An 18154-nucleotide genomic window follows, 5' to 3' on the forward strand; every position below is an offset into this window, starting at 1 on the left:
TCTCCTCTGAACCCTCTCGAGTAACGCCATATCCTTCTTAAGGTACTGCGACCAATATTGGACGCAGTACTCCAGATGCGGATACACCATCACCCGATACAACGGCAGGATAACTTCTTTCGTTCTGGTAGTACTACCCTTCTTGATTATACCTAGCATTCTATTCGCTCTCTTTGCGGCCGCTGCACACTGTGCCGTCGGCTTCATTGTCATGTCCACCATTACCCCCAAGTCCCTTTCTTGGGTACTCTTCTTCAATAACATCCCTCCCATCGTATAGCTGTACCTCGGGTTTCTGCTTCCCACATGTAGTACTTTACATTTCTCAACGTTGAACTTCATCTGTCATTTCGTCACCCATTCCCCTAGTTTGTTCAAGTCCCTTTGCAATTCTTCGCAGTCCTCTTTAGTCCGAGCTCCACTAAATAGTTTTGTGTCGTTCGCCATCAGCCTATTGAAGAGAAACCCCTCTCTGCTCATCTGGTGGTTTCCAGATTCATGTAAGGACATTTCAATGTCAAACCTCATCTAAACCTGCCTCCTGTGGTTTGCGACCTCAATGTTGTCCGTATTCAACTCATAAAGCCTCCATTTGAACCAATTGATAAGGCTCATCTGAAGTATCTCACTTGTAAAGTGGTGTTTCTCATTGCCCTCACTTCTGCTCGACGAGTCAGTGAGCTGCAAGCTTTAGCTGCTGACCCACCATTCACGGTGTTCCATCATGACAAAGTGGTTCTTCGTACTCATCCTAAATTCCTACCTAAAGTGGTCTCAGAATTTCATGTCAACCAATCCATCGTACTTCCAGTGTTTTTTCCAAAGCCTCATTCTCATCCTGGAGAATCAGCTCTTCATACTCTGGACTGTAAACATGCTTTGGCCTTCTACTTGGAATACACCAAACCACACAGAACTGCTCCTCAACTTTTTGTTTCTTTTGACCCAAATAAGTTGGGACATCCTATTTCTAAGCGTACCATCTCCAATTGGATGGCGGCTTGTATCTCTTTCTGCTATGCCCAGGCTGTATTACCCCTTCACAATAAAGTCACAGCCCATAAAGTCAGAGCTATGGCAGCTTCAGTAGCTTTCTTCAGATCTATACCTATTGAGGACATTTATAAGGCTGCTACTTGGTCCTCGGTTCATACCTTCACTTCTCACTATTGTCTGGATACTTTCTCCAGACGGGATGGACAGTTTGGCCAAACAGTATTACAAAATTTATTCTCCTAAATTGACAACACTCCCACCATCCCATTCTGGTTAGATTGGAGGTCACCCATATGTGAGAATACATGCCTGCTTGTCCTGGGATAAAGTACAGTTACTTACCGTAACAGGTGTTATCCAGGGACAGCAGGCAGGTATTCTCACAACCCACCCACCTCCTCTGCTAGCTATCTGAACTGAGGAGACGCACCCTGCACTGGGCGGGAAGGCACTCGCACATGCGCAGTGTGGGCGACTCGAAACTTTGAGTTTCTTCAAGCAAGTGAGGCGTCCGCATCCTTTGCTCCGTCGATGACGTCACCCATATGTAAGAATAGCTGCCTGCTGTCCCTGGATAACACCTGTTATGGTAAGTAACTGTGCTTTCTTCACTCAGCATGTAATTAAACTCTAGTATTCGCTGCCAGAAAATGTGGTGAAAGTAGTTAGCATAGCAGGGTTTAAAATCGATTTGGATAACTTCTTAAAAGAAATGTTCCAAGTACCTGATAAAATCCACCTACTCCAAATTCAGAACACACCTTAAGCAATGGGTTCAAACTACTCTCGCAGAAGGTCAATTCCCACAGGATCTTGGCAAGATCATAATCACCCCAATTATGAAAGACCCAAAAGGAGCAATAGATCTCCCCTCCAACTACAGACCCACTGCCTCAAAATCCATATACATCAAACCAGTGGTGTACCTAGCATATGTGACACCCGGGGCCCATCATTTTTTGACACCCCCCCATCTGTACGAAAAACATGATTTTTAGTAACAAGCCACATGTCACACATGAGTACCTAGGAAAAGGCAGCATCTTACATACTGCAGTGAGCAGTACAGCATCAATACACCCATTGTAAAACTAAATAAGCCAGACTAGTACAGATCAATCCTGCAGTCAATCCTAACAAAAAACCATGTCTTTCGAACACACAGAACACAGAAAACACCTTCGCCTAGTATGGAATATGTCATCACAAACTAATCCCTCCCCCTTTTACAAAACTGTAGTGTGAATTTTAGCCATGGTGGTAACAGCTCCGATGCTCATAGAATTCTGAGCATCAGAGCTGCTACCACCACGTCTGGCACTAAAAAACGCTCCACAGTTTTGTAAAAGGGGGGATAAAATAGAAATACATAGACAAAGGTTAAATTGAACCAGTAAGAAGCTGGACTCTGCATACAGTGCACCACAGAAACAGTGACACATGTCTCCTAAAGCAATAAATAAATAGAAAATTTTTTTCTACCTTTGTCTTCTGTGGTTTCTGCTTTCCTCATCTTCTTGTAACTCTCTTCCTTCCATCCACTGTCTGCCATCTCTCTTCCCCTATATGGCATCTTCTCTCCTATGCCCCTTCCAGAAACTGTATGCCTCCCCCTTCCATCTCTTCTTTCACCCCCATTGGTCTGGCATCTCTCTCCTCTCCTTCCCTCTCCCACACCTCTCCTCTGCAATCCCTTTCCCTTTTTTCACTCATTTTCCTTTTCAATTTATTTTCTGCATCTGTCTAGATTACGTTCTTACTACCTTCTCATCAATGTCCTTTTTTACTGTCTACCTAAAGCTTGTCACCTCTTTCCCTCACCCCTCCAGTGTTTCCCTAACTCAATCCTTTTCTCCCCATCATGTGCCCTCCTTTTATTTATCCCCTCCTTCCATCATGTACCCTCTTTCTCCAACCCTTCCATCTAGTACCTTCTCCTCTCTCTGTCCACTTCCATCCAGCGTCTGCTCCCCTCTTTCTCTCCTCCCATTTCCTTCCTGCATTTGCTCCCTTATCTCTCCCATCTGTACTTCCATCCAGCATAGGCTCCACACTACCATCCAATGTCTGCCCTTTCTCATGCCATCCACCCCTCTTCAATCAGCATCTGCCCCCTTTCTCTCCCTCCAATATCCTTCCCCTTTATGTCTCTCTCCTTTCTCCATACATCAATTCTATCAGCACCACCCTTCCATACCACCCTGCCCCCTTTTATTCCCTCCACCACTCTTCCATTCCAGCAATCCTGCTCCTTTCTTTCCCTTCATGCAGCAAGATCCCACGATGATTGTAGCTGGCGGCTTCCAGTCCACCCCACTCCGACATACTTGCTCTGGAGCGGACTCAGCAACCGCATGCTGGAAGGTCCCACGATGACTCGTCTGCTGACTCTGTTCCAGAAGAAGTAAGTTAAGTAAGTAAGTTATGGATCCGGCAGACGCAGGGAGTTGTGGCAAAGTCCCTCAATGACTGCGTCTGCCGGGTCCACCCCCTCCAACGTAACTTACTTCTTCCGGATCAGAGCCAGCAGAAGAGTCAGCGCGGGACCTTCCTGCACCTCAGCATGGCTGCCGACTCTGCTGCAGAGAAAGTAAGTCAGAGGTAACGTGACCATTTATTTTTTTCATCAAAAGGGGACATCTATTAATTGACTGTGTATCCTTTCTTTCATTTCTTTCTTTCTGCACTCAGGCCCAACAATTGTCCCTTTCTATTCCCTCCCTCCTTCCTTCCCATGTCCTTAGTGCCCCCAGTGCCTCCGTCCTGTGTCCATAGTGCCACCATTGCCCCCGTCCTGTGTCCTTAGTGCCCCCAGTGCCTCCTTCCCATGTCCATAGTTCCCCCAGTGCCTCCGTCCTGTGTCCATGGTGCCCCCAGTGCCTCCGTCCCGTGTCCATGGTGCCCCCAGTGCCTCCCTCCTGTGTCCATGGTGCCCCCAGTGCCTCTGTTTTGTGTCCATAGTGCTCCCAGTGCCCCCGTCCTGTGTCCTTAGTGCCTCCGTCCTGTGTCCATAATGCCCTCAGTGCCTCCTTCCCATGTCCTTAGTGCCCCCAGTGCCTCCTTCTTATGTCCCCCCACTAACTTCCAGATTTTGGCCACCCCTAAAGTCAGCCTGCCTGTCTACCTATCACCCTCCCTCCCTGCCGCGCTAAAGCCAGCCAGCTTGCCTGCCTACATCCTGCCACGGAAAAAAAATAAATAAATAACGCGTCTCCCCTTCCTTTCCCCTAGTCCGCGCCTGCAATCTTACCTCCCCCCTGCCGACAAGAAGTCTTTCCGATGTCAATTCTGACGTCGGAGATTACGTTCCGGGCCAGCCAATCACTGTGTGGCTGGCCCGGAACATCCTCTCCAATGTCAGAATTGACGTCGGAAAGACTGCTTGTCGGCAGGGGGGAGGTAGGATTGTAGTGGCGTGGCTGGGGGAAAGGAAGGGCAAGAGGACCGGGACCTGACTGGCTGTGCACCCCCCCAAGCCGTGCACCCTGGGTGGACCGACCCCCCCCCCCCGCCCCCCCTTGGTACACCACTACGTCAAACTAGCAGAAGGCCTAAGAACATAAGAATTGCCGCTGCTGGGTTAGACCAGTGGTCCATCGTGCCCAGCAGTCCACTCACGTGGCGGCCCATAGGTCAAAGACCAGTGCCCTAACTGAGACCAGCCCTACCTGCGTATGTTCTGGTTCAGCAGGAACTTGTCTAACTTCCTCTTGAATCCCTGGAGGGTGTTTCCCCTTTAAAAGCCTCCGGAAGAGCGTTCCAGTTTTCCACCACTCTCTGGGTGAAGAAGAACTTCCTTGCGTTTGTACGGAATCTATCCCCTTTTTTTAATTATTTATAAGTTTCAAATTTTACAATTCAAGTTTAAACTTGTACAGAAAGCGATTTAAAACAAAGAAAAAATTTTCCCCCCTAAATATACAATAAAGTAAAGTAAATACTGCTTAATCGACTCAAGTCCACAAACGGAATAATAGAAGAAATAAAATTAACATAAGAAACATGGAACACGATTAACTGATCAGGCGTCTAATACATTTTAAGCCCTCATTTCTTATCCTTCTCTAGGTGAGATAAAGAGAGGAAAGCCGTCAGTTGATATGGCTCAAAGAAAACATATTTCTGGGAATTAAACTGTATTATACACTTGCATGGGTGGCGAAGATAGAAAGTTGCCCCAAGAGCTAAAACTCCAGGTTTTAATAAAATAAATTCTTTCCTGCGCTTTTGTGTATCTCTTGCCAAATCCGGAAACATTTGTATTTTTAAATCCAAAAACTTTTTCTCTTTGTTTTAAAAGAAAAGTCTCAAAAGCCAATTTTTGTCCAACGTGAGAGCTAAAGTCACTATTAATGTTGCTAGTATAACACTTTCCATATCAGATATCTCAAGTAAAGCTGATACATCGATTGGACCTTGGTTTCTTTCCTGTTGTTGATTCTGATTTTTATTTGGCAAGTAATAGACCTGCGTAAATGGCGGCATTGAATCTTCAGGTACTTCTAAGATCTCCAGCAGGTAACATTTTAACATTTCTCGAGAGGTAACTGTTGTTATTCGAGGAAAATTAATCAATCTAAGATTGTTACCCCTAGAGAAATTCTCAAATGTTTCTATCTTCCTTCTCAGGTTAATATTATCCTTCATTAATGTCTCTTGAATTAGTTTGGAAGATTTGAGTTCATCTTTAATATTCTGAATATTTATTTTGGATTCACCAAGGTCCTGTTTTATTTGGACAATTTCCTTCTCATGCATTTTTATCTTTCCTTCAATTTGAAACATAGAAACATAGAAACATAGAAATTGACGGCAGAAAAGGGCTATAGCCCATCGAGTCTGCCCATACCAATGACCCACTCCCTGATTCTTACTCTCCTAGAGATCCCACATGAATATCCCATTTTCTCTTGAACTCTAACACGCTGCTGGCCTCAATCACCCTCTGAGGCAGCTCGTTCCAATGATCTACCACCCTTTCAGTGAAGAAGTACTTCCTCGCATCACCCTGAAATTTCCCTCCCCTGATTTTCAGCGAGTGTCCTCTGGTTACTGAGGGCCCTGTAAGACTGAAGATATCATCTTTCACCTCTATACGCCCAGTAATATACTTAAAGGTCTCAATCATGTCCCCTCTCTCTCTTCGCTCCTCCAGTGAGTACATCCGCAGTTTTTTTAACCTTTCTTCATACGTGAGTTCCCTGAGCCCCAAAACCATCCTGGTAGCCATTCTCTGAACCGACTCAATTCTCAACACATCTTTTCGGTAGTGTGGTCTCCAGAATTGAACACAATACTCGAGATGAGGTCTTACCATGGATCTGTACAGCGGCATTATGACTTCAGGTTTTCTGCTGACAAAACCCCTACGGATACAGCCCATCATTTGTCTTGCCTTGGACGATGCCTTCTCTACTTGATTGGCAGCCTTCATATCGTCGCTAATGATCACTCCTAAGTCACGTTCCACCGTGGTCCTGGACAAGGTTTCACCATTTAGTGTGTAAGTTCTGTGTGGATTTTTTTTGCCTAGGTGCATTACTTTACATTTTTTAGCATTGAAGCCCAGCTGCCAAGTTGATGACCACTGTTCAAGCTGTCTTAGGTCCTGCGTCATAAAGTCAGGCACACTGCTTTTGCCAACTATGTTGCATAGTTGATTATAGAAGATGATTAATATTCACTGTTCTAGTTAAATTTGCAACTAGATCCCACAAAGCGTCCAAAGTTACTTCTTGGGGCTTTACTATGTTAAAAGATTGCAAGTCTAATGCTGCAAGGTTCTGCTCACCAACCAAAGGTTCCCCTTCTCTTCCTCTGTCCTGGGTCAGAACTGTTCCCGATATTGCTCCATCCTCATCCATATTCAGGCTCTGATGGAAACCCTGGGAGCCTGAATCGGTATCTGCCACACCATCCCTGGCAACCTCCGGGGGAGACCGCAAGTCGATTTCCGGCTGCCTCTCAATCCCCGGGGAGCTGGTGGCCCGAGGATTAAGGGGAGGTGCTCAAACGTCGGGACTAAGAGTGGTCTCGAAAGCCCACAAAGACGCCTCCACTCCATTCCCTGGAAGCGTCTCGGGCAAAAACGTCCCCGACGATACTGAGGCGCCTTGCATCCGCCTCAGTAAATCTTCAATATTGCTGAGGGCAGCTGCTCTGGAGCGTTGTGAGGTTCCAACGACGCTCTTTCCTCTCCTCTTCAGCATACTGAGGTATGTAGTTGATGAAACAACGTCAAAATGAGAATTTTTAGGAAAAATCTTTTACGGACGGTTGCTCAGTAAACCGCGACCGCGGCCATCTTGGATCATCTATAGGTCCTATCCCCTTTTAACTTCAGAGAGTGCCCTCTCGTTCTTCCTACCTTGGAGAGGGTGAACAACCTGTCTTTATATACTAAGTCTATTCCCTTCAGTATCTTGAATGTTTTGATCATGTCCCCTTTCAGTCTTCTCTTTTCAAGGGAGAAGAGGCCCAGTTTCTCTAATCTCTTGCTGTATGGCAACTTCTCCAGCCCCTAAACCATTTTAGTTGCTCTTCTCTGGACCCTTTCGAGTAGTACTGTCCTTCTTCATGTACGGTGACCAGTGCTGGACGCAGTATTCCAGGTGAGGGCGTACCATAGCCCAGTACAGCTGCATGATAACTTTCTCCGATCTGTTCGTGATCCCCTTAATCATTCCTGGCATTCTGTTCGCCCTTTTCGCCACTGCCGCGCATTGCACGGATGGCTTAATCAACTTGTCGACCAGTACTCCCAAGTCTCTTTCCGGGGGGGGGGTCTCTCCAAATACCGCCCCAGACATCCTGTATTCATGTATAAGATTTTTGTTACTGACATGCATCACCTTACACTTATCCACTTTGAACCTCATTTGCCATGTTGCGGCCCTTTTCTCGAGCGTGTTTATGTCACATTGCAGATCTTCTCAATCCTCCTGCGTCTTTACTACTCTGAATAACTTAGAATCGCAAACTACTTGGAAGACTACAAGGCCAGTTCTAGGCAGACTTGCACGGTCTGTGTCTGTATATGGCCGTTTGTGGAGGATGGGCTGGGGAGGGCTTCAATGGCTGGGAGGGTGTAGATGTGCTAGAGTAGGTTTTAACGGAGATTTCGGCAGTTGGAACCCAAGCACAGTACCAGGTAGAGCTTTGGATTCTTGCCCAGAAATAGCTAAGAAGAAAAAATTAAAAAATTTTAAATTGAATCAGGTTGGGCAGACTGGATGGACCATTCGGGTCTTTATCTGCCATCATCTACTATGTTACCTACTTCACCCCTCACAATCCGGGTTCAGAATCAACCATAGCATGGAGACACTACTAGGAACTCTTCTAGACACAGCCTGACAGCACCTAAGCAAAGGCAGAAGAATACTGATCATTCAACTCAACCTCTCCGCAGCATTTGACCTGGTAGATTACACCATACTATTACAAATACTGGGAGCCATAGGGATCTCAGGCACAGTACACACCTGATTCCAATGATTCCTAGAATCAAGATCTTACAGAGTCAAGACAAATGATCATAAATCAGACTCCTGGTCCAACCCCTGCGGTGTTCCCCAAGGGTCCTCACTATCACCAACGCTTTTCAACCTCTTTATAGCCTCCCTTGAGTCCAGCTTAGAAAAACTGCAAAAAACACTAGAATCAGTGGAAAAATGAATGAAAGACCACAAACTAAAGCTGAACACAGAGAAAACAAAATTTCTACTACTAGAAAAGGACAAAACCACAACCATAACAGAATTAGAAATAAACAGCACCATGTACTCGATACAGCCCGCCCTAAAACTCCTTGGGGTAATGATAGACAGATGCTGCACCATGTAACTTCAAATCAACAAGACCATCCAGAAAGCATTTGGAGCCATGTACAACCTGAGACAAATAAGAAAATTCTTAGACGGGGAGCAATATTGTCTCATAGTTCAATCCCTAGTCTTGGGACTTTTGAACTACTTCAACATTCTCCACCTGCCATGCCCCGCAAATATGACAAAACAACTGCAGACACTACAAAATACAGCCCTCAGACTGATCTACTCACTAAGCAAATATGACCACATCACCACCGCACACCTAGACTCACATTGGCTCCCCACACAAGCGCAAATATTCTTCAAATTTTACTCTATATTTTTTAAAGTAATGAATGGCACCACCCCCTCCTACCTAACCGATCGCCTAAACCGAAACAAATCAACCAGACCTAGGAGAACTCAGACCTCATTTATTTACCCCCTAATCAAAGGAACACAGCGCAAAAATATGCACAATAGCCTACTAGCAATGCAAACAGTGAAAATAGACCACCACCTCTCAAACATACTGACAACTATGCCCAACTACAAAATATTCCGAAGGGAAATTAAAACCTTGCTAATCAGAAAATTTATCAAGAAAAACTAAAACATATTGTTCCCAAGCATGAAATTTTCCAAGTAATCTCTCAACCATGTAATTAGCACCGTTTCCTGTAACCTTCCTGGAAATGTCCAGTTATCTTCTTCTGTAATCTGCCTAGAACTGCAAGGTATAAGTGGAATAGAAGTCACTAATGTAATGTAATAATTAAGATGGACGGAGAAATCCACCGCTTATTCCTAGGTTAAGCAACATAAAATCTGTTTTACTCTTTTTGATCTTGCCAGGTACATGTGACCTGGGTTGACAACTGTTGGAGCAGGAAAAAAAGAAGACAAATCCACCGCAAGTCCAAGCAAGCAACACCACAGCGTGGGAGACAAAAAACCAAAACAGTCAATGGCATTTACCTAGATGACCTTATTGTGCAAGAAGACTCAACATGAAACAAGATTCAGCCACTAGGCCTGCATCTGGAGTCTAAACATGTAAAAAATGTAGAAAAATATAAAAAATTAAAACCAAAAGCATACAAATATAGAAGAAGTAAAATCCTTTACATGAATATCAAAATATATAATTACATAGTGTAAAAAATATTTGAGTAAATAAAAGAAACCAATTAAAATAACCAATAAAAATGAAATACAAATAGCAAACATAACCCCCTTTTACAAAGCCGTAGCACAATTTTTAGCACCAGTCATGGTGGTAGCAGAGCTGTTATTGCTGCAGCTGGTCTAAAAACTGCCCTATGGTTTTGTAAAAAGGGGGTATAATTCATGAGTATACAAATATTTAACATTTCAGACACTTCTCAGATATTTAACATATCAGATGGTCACATATCTTGTTTTTCATGCAGCTTTTCATTATTTTTTTATTTCAATGCTCAATTTGGTAGTTGATAGTACATATCGTTCTGATAATTAAGTTGGCGAAGTATTCCTAGAAAAAGTACTACATACCTCATTGCTGAATATCACTATGGTCACCTTCGAAGTACTCCCCTTGGGAAGCAATGCACCAGTGCCAGCCCCTAGTCCACTCTTCAAAGCAATTTTGGAACTCTTTTTCTGGAATGCCCATCAGAGCTATCATTGTTATTTTCTGGTACCAATGAAGATGGGAGTTCTCCGACCGATTTTAGACCTCTGAGCCCTCTACAAGTTTCTGGTCAAAGATAATTTTCGCATGCTATCTCTAGCCACTGTATGTCCCCTCTTAGCGCACAACAATTGGCTTATGTTCTCTGGATCTCAAGGAAGTCTACACTCATATCTCAATTCATCCGGCTTCCAGGAAATATCTCAGGTTTCGAGTGGCACATCACCGCTATCAATACAAGGTCCTCCCATTCAGCTTGACATCTCCCAGAGTCTTCATGAAGTGCCTGGTCGTAGTGGCAGCGGCCTTGAGATCTCAGGGTCTTCATGTCTTTCCTTATTTGGACAACTGGCTCATCAAAGACCCTTCATATCACGATGTCATTCTAGCGACAAATCGCACCATCTTATTTCTTCAGAACTTGAGATTCAAGATCAACTTCCCCAAGCTTCATCCATCTCAAAGGCTTCAGTTCATTGGGGCTCTTCTAGACACCACACAAATGAGGGCGTTTCTTTGTCATCAAGTGGGCTGGCTCCAGTTAATCTCTGCCAGGCAAATTATGGTTCTTCTGGACCACATGACGTCTACAGTCCAAGTGGCTCCTCTGGTGAGGTTCCATCTCAGGACACCTCGATGGTCTCAGCACTTTCTGTAACCTCGTCTCTTCAACGGTCGCTTCAGTTGTGGATGATATCTTCCAATCTCTCCAGAGGTTTTCTGTTTCACACGCCTCCTCATCAAAAAGTTTTGACCACAGATGCGTCAACTTATGCCTGGGTGGCACATCTAGATGGTCTTCAGACTCAAAGTCATTCCACCAGAGAGCAAAAGTTCCATATCAATCTTGTACAACTCGGAGCGATTTGCTATGCTCTCAAAGCTTTCCAGCATCTCATAGCCAACTAAGTCCTCTTGCTTCGCATGGACAATCAGGTAGCCATGTACTATTTAAACAAGCAAGGAGGCACAGGATCTCTCCTTCTTTGTCAGGAAGCTCAAAAGATTTGGCTTTGGGTGACTGCTCGGAACATCTATCTCAAGGCAGTCTACATTCAGGGGAAACAGAATTACTTAGCAGACAAGCTCAGCAGAATTCTTCAGCTTTGCGAATGGACGCTCAACTCTGCAGCTCTCCATCCCATCTTTTCTCAATGGGGCACTCCTCAAGTGGATTTGTTTGCATCTCCCCACAACAAGTTGCCCCATTTCTGTTCCAGACTTTACTCGCCTCACTGTCTGGAGGCGGACGTATTTCTACTGGATTGGACACGCAAGTTTCTCTATGCGTTTTTGCCCACTTCTCTCATTCTAAAACCAAGCAGGAGGCAGCCACCATGATTCTCATAGCTCCTCAATGGCCCAGGCAGCCTTGGTTCTCCCTTCTACTTCAACTCAGTTTTAGGGAGCCAAAACATCTGCTGATATTTGCATCTTTTCTTATGTAGAGTCAAGGTTCACTTCTACATCCCAAACTTTAGTCCCTACACCTGACAGCTTGGTATCTTTTGGGCCGAATGCAGCGGAACTTCATCTTTCTCAAACTGTAAGACTTATTTTAGAAGCCTCCAGGAAACCTGCCATTCAACAATGCTATCAGCAGAAATGGACCCATGTTTCTTCCTGGTGTCTTCATCACTATGATCCAAAATCCATCTCAGTTTCACTAGTCTTGGATTACCTTCTCCTTTTGTCTGACTTGGGACTCAAGTCTACATCTATTAGAGTCCTTCTCAGCGCTATCACAGCTTTTCATCAACCACTTGAGGGTAAACTGCTCATCCTCTGGTCTCTAGATTCATGAAAGGCCTTTTCAATGTTAAATCACCTCTCAAGCCACCTCCAGTAGCCTGGGACCTCAATGTGGTTCTTGCTAAGTTAATGAAGCCTCCATTTGAACCAATGTCTATGGCTCATCTCAAGTACCTTATTGGAAAGTTATTTTTCTCATTTCACTTCTGTCAGAAGAGTGAGTAAACTTCAAGCATTAGTGGCAGATCCAGCATTCACAGTGTTCCACCATGACAAAGTGGTACTTCGCACACATCCAAAGTTTCTGCCGAAAGTCGTCACTAAATTTCATCTCAATCAGTCAATTGTGGTTCCAGTATTTTTCCTAAGCCTCATTCTCATTCAGGAGAAACGGCACTTCACACTGTGGATTGCAAGCGAGCTTAGGCCTATTATTTCAGCAGGACAAAGTCGCATAGAACATCTCCTCAACTTTTTATCTCCTTTGATCCTAACAAGTTGGGGCATCCTGTTTCAAAGTGAACGATTTCCAACTCTTTGGTTTCCTGTATATCGTTCTGTTATGCTCAGGCTGGGCTACAATTGAAGAGTCGTGTCACAGCCTATAAAGTTCGAGCTATGGCAGCTTCTGTGGCTTTCCTTCGATCTCCTCCCATTGATGAAATATACAAAGCTGCTACTTGGTCCTCAGTTCATACATTCACCTCATATTACTGTCTGGAATATTTTTCCAGACGGGATGGGCACTTTGGCCATACAGTATTACAAAATTTATTTTCTTAAAGGCCAACACTCCCACCATCCCATTCTTGTTAACTTGGAGGTCACCCACATGTGAGAATATGCTGCCTGCTTGTCCTGGGATAAAGCACAGTTGCTTACCAAAACAGGTGTTATCCAGGGACAGCGGGCAGATATTCTCACAACCCACCCACCTCCCCTGGTTGGCTTCTTAGCTGGCATACTGAACTGAGGAGTCGTGCGCCTATGTCAGGCAGCAAGGCACTCACGTATGCGCGGTTCGGGCTATTGCGAACTTTCTAAGTTTCTTAAAGTGGCGATGCACTTTTAAAGTGTCCGTACCGGGGCACCGTGGATGATATCACCCACATGTGAGAATATCTGCCTGCTGTCCCTGGATAATTTGTTACAGAAAGTAACTGTGCTTTCCAGGGGTTGAGGCTCCATCTGACATCAGTCTAACTGGTAGCCTGAAGACCAAGTTTACGTGAACCTGTGAGGTGGAGTTCTTCTCCATTTGTCCTAGCAGCACTACTAAGCTATAGTAGGCAGGCGCATGGCACAGTGAGTAAGGCTATTATACCTTATGTGAAAAATCAGGGAGGTCTCCAAAAGTGAACTTTGAATGTTTCCGCAGCCAGAACCAAGGTCCCCAATCTCTAAAACCCCTTTCCCTGTATTTTGTGTACTTCAGGGGAATCCCCTACGGGCCATTTTTGGTGTGATTTGCTGGTGACAGCCATCTTGGATTTTAAATAATCTTTTTTTCTAAAGCCTCCATCTGCCTCAAAACCCCTAGAATTTAATCAAAATCCGTAGGAATGGATCCCTCAAGTCTTCCTACTCATGTATCATGCCTGGTTTGCGCTGGATTGCCAGCTGAGGAGCGTCCATGTCCCGCATGCAGTGGGGCTTGTGGGAAGGGGTTGGAGCCTTGGGTTCAGTCTCCTCTGAGTCCTCCAGGGCTGGTGATCCACAGGAGGTGCGATCCCATGAGAAGAGACCCTTTCCAGAGTCCTCCAAAAGTGCATTGGTTAAGTGCAGAAGAATGGTTGCCATGGAGCCCAAATGGACCTGCAGGAGTTACCTGCCAAGGTCTTCAAGACCCCCAGTACAAGGCTTCACCATGGATTTTGTGAGCCTTGCATGAAATGCCTTTTTGAACTGCCAAGGATCCTCAGCGTCTGATTCAGGGGTGGTGGAGCAGGGGATCTCCCTGCCCAGACAAGGACACAGCTGGACTAGGTTGGTCATCAGTCTGATTCTATGCCATTATTGTCCTAGGATGCAATTTCTATGGCAGAGTCTTAACAGTGAACAAAAGTGGTAGTGGCCCTGGACCAGAGGAAAGCCTCTGTCGCAGTGCTCAATTATGAGTGGCTCAGTTACTCTAAACGCATACTTTCCCTCGCAACTGGAAATCACAAGTTGGTCACAGACCAGAGGGGTCCTTGCAAGTGGCTAAGACTTTGTCCAAGCTTTATCTTATGGCTCCGGATTTCCAGCAGCTGTTTGTTCAGCCGAAGGTGGATTCGCTGATGGCTCAGGTCACCAAACGACCCTCCTTGCCTAGTGAAGGAGGTGCGCTGTTAAAGGATACTCAAGACTGTAAAGTGGACATGGTCCTTAAGAGACAATTTGAAGTTTTGACCCTAGGATTAAGGTGGCAGCTGTGGCTTCCTTTGTGGCACATGCTTGCCACACCTTACTGGAGTTCCAGCCTTGGAGGAAGACTAAGACCCGCAAATGTTCCTATCTGGGGTGAATTATATAGCTGATGCTCTGTATGACATCATCAGAGTCATGAGCAAGGTGTCAGCCTATGTTGTCTCCATTCGACAGATGCTCTTGATCAGACAGTGGGCAGGAGATTCAGTCTTTAAAGCCACCCTGAGCAGGTTTCCCTTTCAGGACAAATGCTATTTGGCAAAGGTCTGGATGACCTAGTGGCCAGTATAATAGACCATTGCCCTAAGGCCTTGCCGGACAGCAGACTCTGGATGGCTCCAGGATGTGTGAATTTTCAAGGCTGTCAAAGATTCCTTCCTTATGCGGGAGGCCAAGCGATGCAGAGGCCCTTTCAGGAGTCATGGCAGAGGTTTAGTGGAGGCAGAAGACAGCAAGCCTCTGGCTCTCGCCCCTCTCTAGTTTCCAAGAAAGCACAATGACCTCAGGACAGGGACCAAGTCCCCACAGATAGAGGGCAGGCTGTCAACTTATTGGTTAGTGTGGGCTCAGATTGGTGCAGACCATTGGGTCCTAGAAGTTGTTTGGGAAGATTACAAAATCAAGTTCTTTACCTCCCTTCCAGACTTTTTTGTACATTTTCCAGTCGGACAGCCAGAGAGAGCCCTCAGTTCAGGCAAAAGTGTAAAGGCTACTGGATATTCATGCTATAGAGCCAGTCCCAGATGAAGAATTGGGTTTGGGCAGATACTCCACATATTTCATTGTGCCAAAGAAAGGCTCAGATGACTGGAGGTCAATTCTGGACCTCAAGTCGGACAATGCTGTACTGAAAGTGCCGCACTTGCATGGAGACCATGCAGTCGGTCATAGCGGCAGTGACACTGGGAAAATTTCTTGCCTACCTCAATTTGATGGAAGCTTATCTCCACATTCCCAATTTTCCAGCCTCCAGGAAGTACTTGTGATTTCATGTGCTGCAGCAGTATTTCCAGTTCTCTGTACTCCCTTTCGGCCTAGCAATTGCACCTCAAGGAGAGGAGAGACAGGGGAGATATCATAGACATATAAATATTTGAAAGGTATTAATATAGGAACAAATCTTTTCCAGAGAAGGGAAAATGGAAAAAGTGGAGGGTATAAATTGAGGTTGCGGTGAGGTAGACTTTGGAGTAATGTTAGGAAATTATTTTACACTGAGAAGGTGATGGATGCATGGAATGCCCTCCCGAGGGAGGTGATGGAAAAGAAAACAGTGACAAAATTTAAAAAAGCATGGGATATACACAGAAGACCTCTAATTAGAAAATGAATGGTATATATTGAAGAACTAAGGTCAATACTGGGCAGACTTGCATGATTTGTGTCCCATACATGGTAATTTTGGTATAGGATGGGCTAGGGAGGACACTGATGGGAACTCCAGTAACTTTGAACATGAGGATGTTGTGTTACTCTATGTATCCGCAAACAACGAGATGGATGGGCTGGAGTTAGCTTCAATGGCAACTCCAGTAGTTGAAACCTAAAGACAGTACCAGGTAGACTTTACAGTCTATGGCCCTGTAATATCAAAGAAAAAAGACAATTTAATCATGAATTTATAATGCATGTAACTAATGGGCAGATTGGATGGACCATTCAAGTCTTTATCTGCTATCATTTAAAATGTTACTGTGTTACCAAGGTCATGGTGGTAGTAGCAGCGCACCTCCACAAGGCAGGGATCCAGTTGCACACATATTTGGATGATTGGTTAATTTGAGCCCTGTCCAGGGAGGAAGGAGAAACAGGCAGTTTTGAAAGTGGTCCAACTCCTCCAGGACCTGGGATGGATAGTCAACTTCTAGAAGAGTCAGCTGGAGCTGACCCAGCACCTAGAGTACCTCAGAGTTGTGCTTGACATGGCCTTGGTCCAGGTTTTTCTTCCAAAGCCACCCAGACTGAAGCTCCAGAAGCAGATTTCGGACTTGCTACAGAGTCCGACTCCCATGGCATGGCAATATCTGCAGGTTCTGGGTTCAATGGTGATAGCCATAGGGGTGATATCTTGGGCAAGAAGCACACATGAAACCTCTCCAAATCTCACTGGTCTCCTCAGACGGACTTGCTTCAGCAACCATTTCCATGGTTACTGGAAGCAAGGAGCAGCCTGCAGTGGTGGCTGCAGACAGCTTCCCTCTCAAGGGGCGTGCCTCTTTGCATTTCCTCCTGGGAGATACTAATGATGGATGCCAGCCTTTATGGTTGGAGAGGTGATTGCAATGAACACCTAGCTGGTTCCACTTTCCTTCCTGGGCTAGGCAGCATCACAATTCACTCCGCAGTCAGGCTCTTGGACTCCTGGGGGTTGCAACATTGCTGGTAACCAGCCTTACCAGATTGTTGCTAGTATGATTTCAATTACTTCAACATTGACTAGTTAAATGTTACATTAGGGAGTGCTAGGGAGGTAAAATTCCTAGACATCGTAAATAACTGCTTCTTGGAGCAACTGGTCCAAGAACCGACAAGAGGGGGAGCTATTTTAGATTTGGTCCTTAGTGGGAATATAAGGCATAGTACAGGAGTTAACTGTGTTGGGTCCGCTAGGAAACAATGATCATAGCGTGATCAAATTTGAGCTTATAGCAGGAGTGACATCGCAAAAGAAATCTACTGAAGAGGCATTTAATTTTCAAAAGGGTGACTATCATAAAATGAGGAAAATGGTTAAAAAGAAGCTAAAAGGATCAGTTGCAAAGGTTAGGACTGTAAACCAGGCATTGATGTTATTTAAAAATACCATCGTGGAAGCCCAGACCAGATGCATTCCATTTATCAGCAAAGGTGGAAAGAAAAGGAAACATGAGCTGGCATGATTAAAAGGTGAAATGAAAGAGGATATTAGAGCCCCAAAAAATCCTTTAAAGAATGGAAAAAGGATCTGAATGAAGAAAATAAGAAGAGACACAAGCACTGACAAGTTAGATGCAAAGCATTGATAAAGAAAGCTAAGAGAGAATATGAAGAGAAACTTGAAAAATCTGCAAAAACTCATAACAATTTTTTTAGGTACATCAGAAGCAGAAAACCTGTAAGGAAATCTGTGGGACTGCTGGATGATCAAGGAGCAAAAGGGGCGCTCAGGAAGGATAAGGTCATAGCTGAGAGACTGAATGAATTCTTTGCTTCAGCCTTTATGGAAGAAGATGTAAGAGATCTACCTGAACTGGAAGTGGTTTTCAAAGGGGATGATGCGAAGGAATTGAAAGAAATCTCAGTGAATTTGGTAGATGTACTAAACCAAATTGACAAGTTAAAAAGTGATAAAACACCTGGACTAGATGGTATACATCCCAGGGTACTAAAAAAACCTCAAACATGAAATTGCTGACCTGCGATTAGTGATCTGTAACTTGTCACTAAAATTGTCTGTAGTACCTGAAGAACGGAAGATAGCCAATGTTATGCCGATTATTTTAAAGGATTCCAGGGGATAGCTGGGAAATTA

General features: G+C 44.8%; 1 protein-coding gene and 1 long non-coding RNA gene across 2 annotated transcripts in view; one reads left to right on the forward strand and one right to left on the reverse strand.

The window, feature by feature from the left end:
• Positions 1–9896, forward strand: part of LOC117360747 — a 76426-nt gene extending 66530 nt beyond the window's left edge. Inside the window, exon 3 of the long non-coding RNA XR_004539505.1 lies at positions 9663–9896. This is a non-coding gene — a long non-coding RNA (uncharacterized LOC117360747). The remainder of the gene's footprint in view (positions 1–9662) is intronic.
• DLG3 (discs large MAGUK scaffold protein 3) overlaps positions 1–18154 on the reverse strand; it is a 490171-nt gene that overhangs the window by 288870 nt on the left and 183147 nt on the right. The window lies entirely within an intron of this gene.

The sequence above is a fragment of the Geotrypetes seraphini genome, chromosome 5 (assembly GCF_902459505.1).
Source record: "Geotrypetes seraphini chromosome 5, aGeoSer1.1, whole genome shotgun sequence".
NCBI lineage: Eukaryota > Metazoa > Chordata > Amphibia > Gymnophiona > Dermophiidae > Geotrypetes > Geotrypetes seraphini.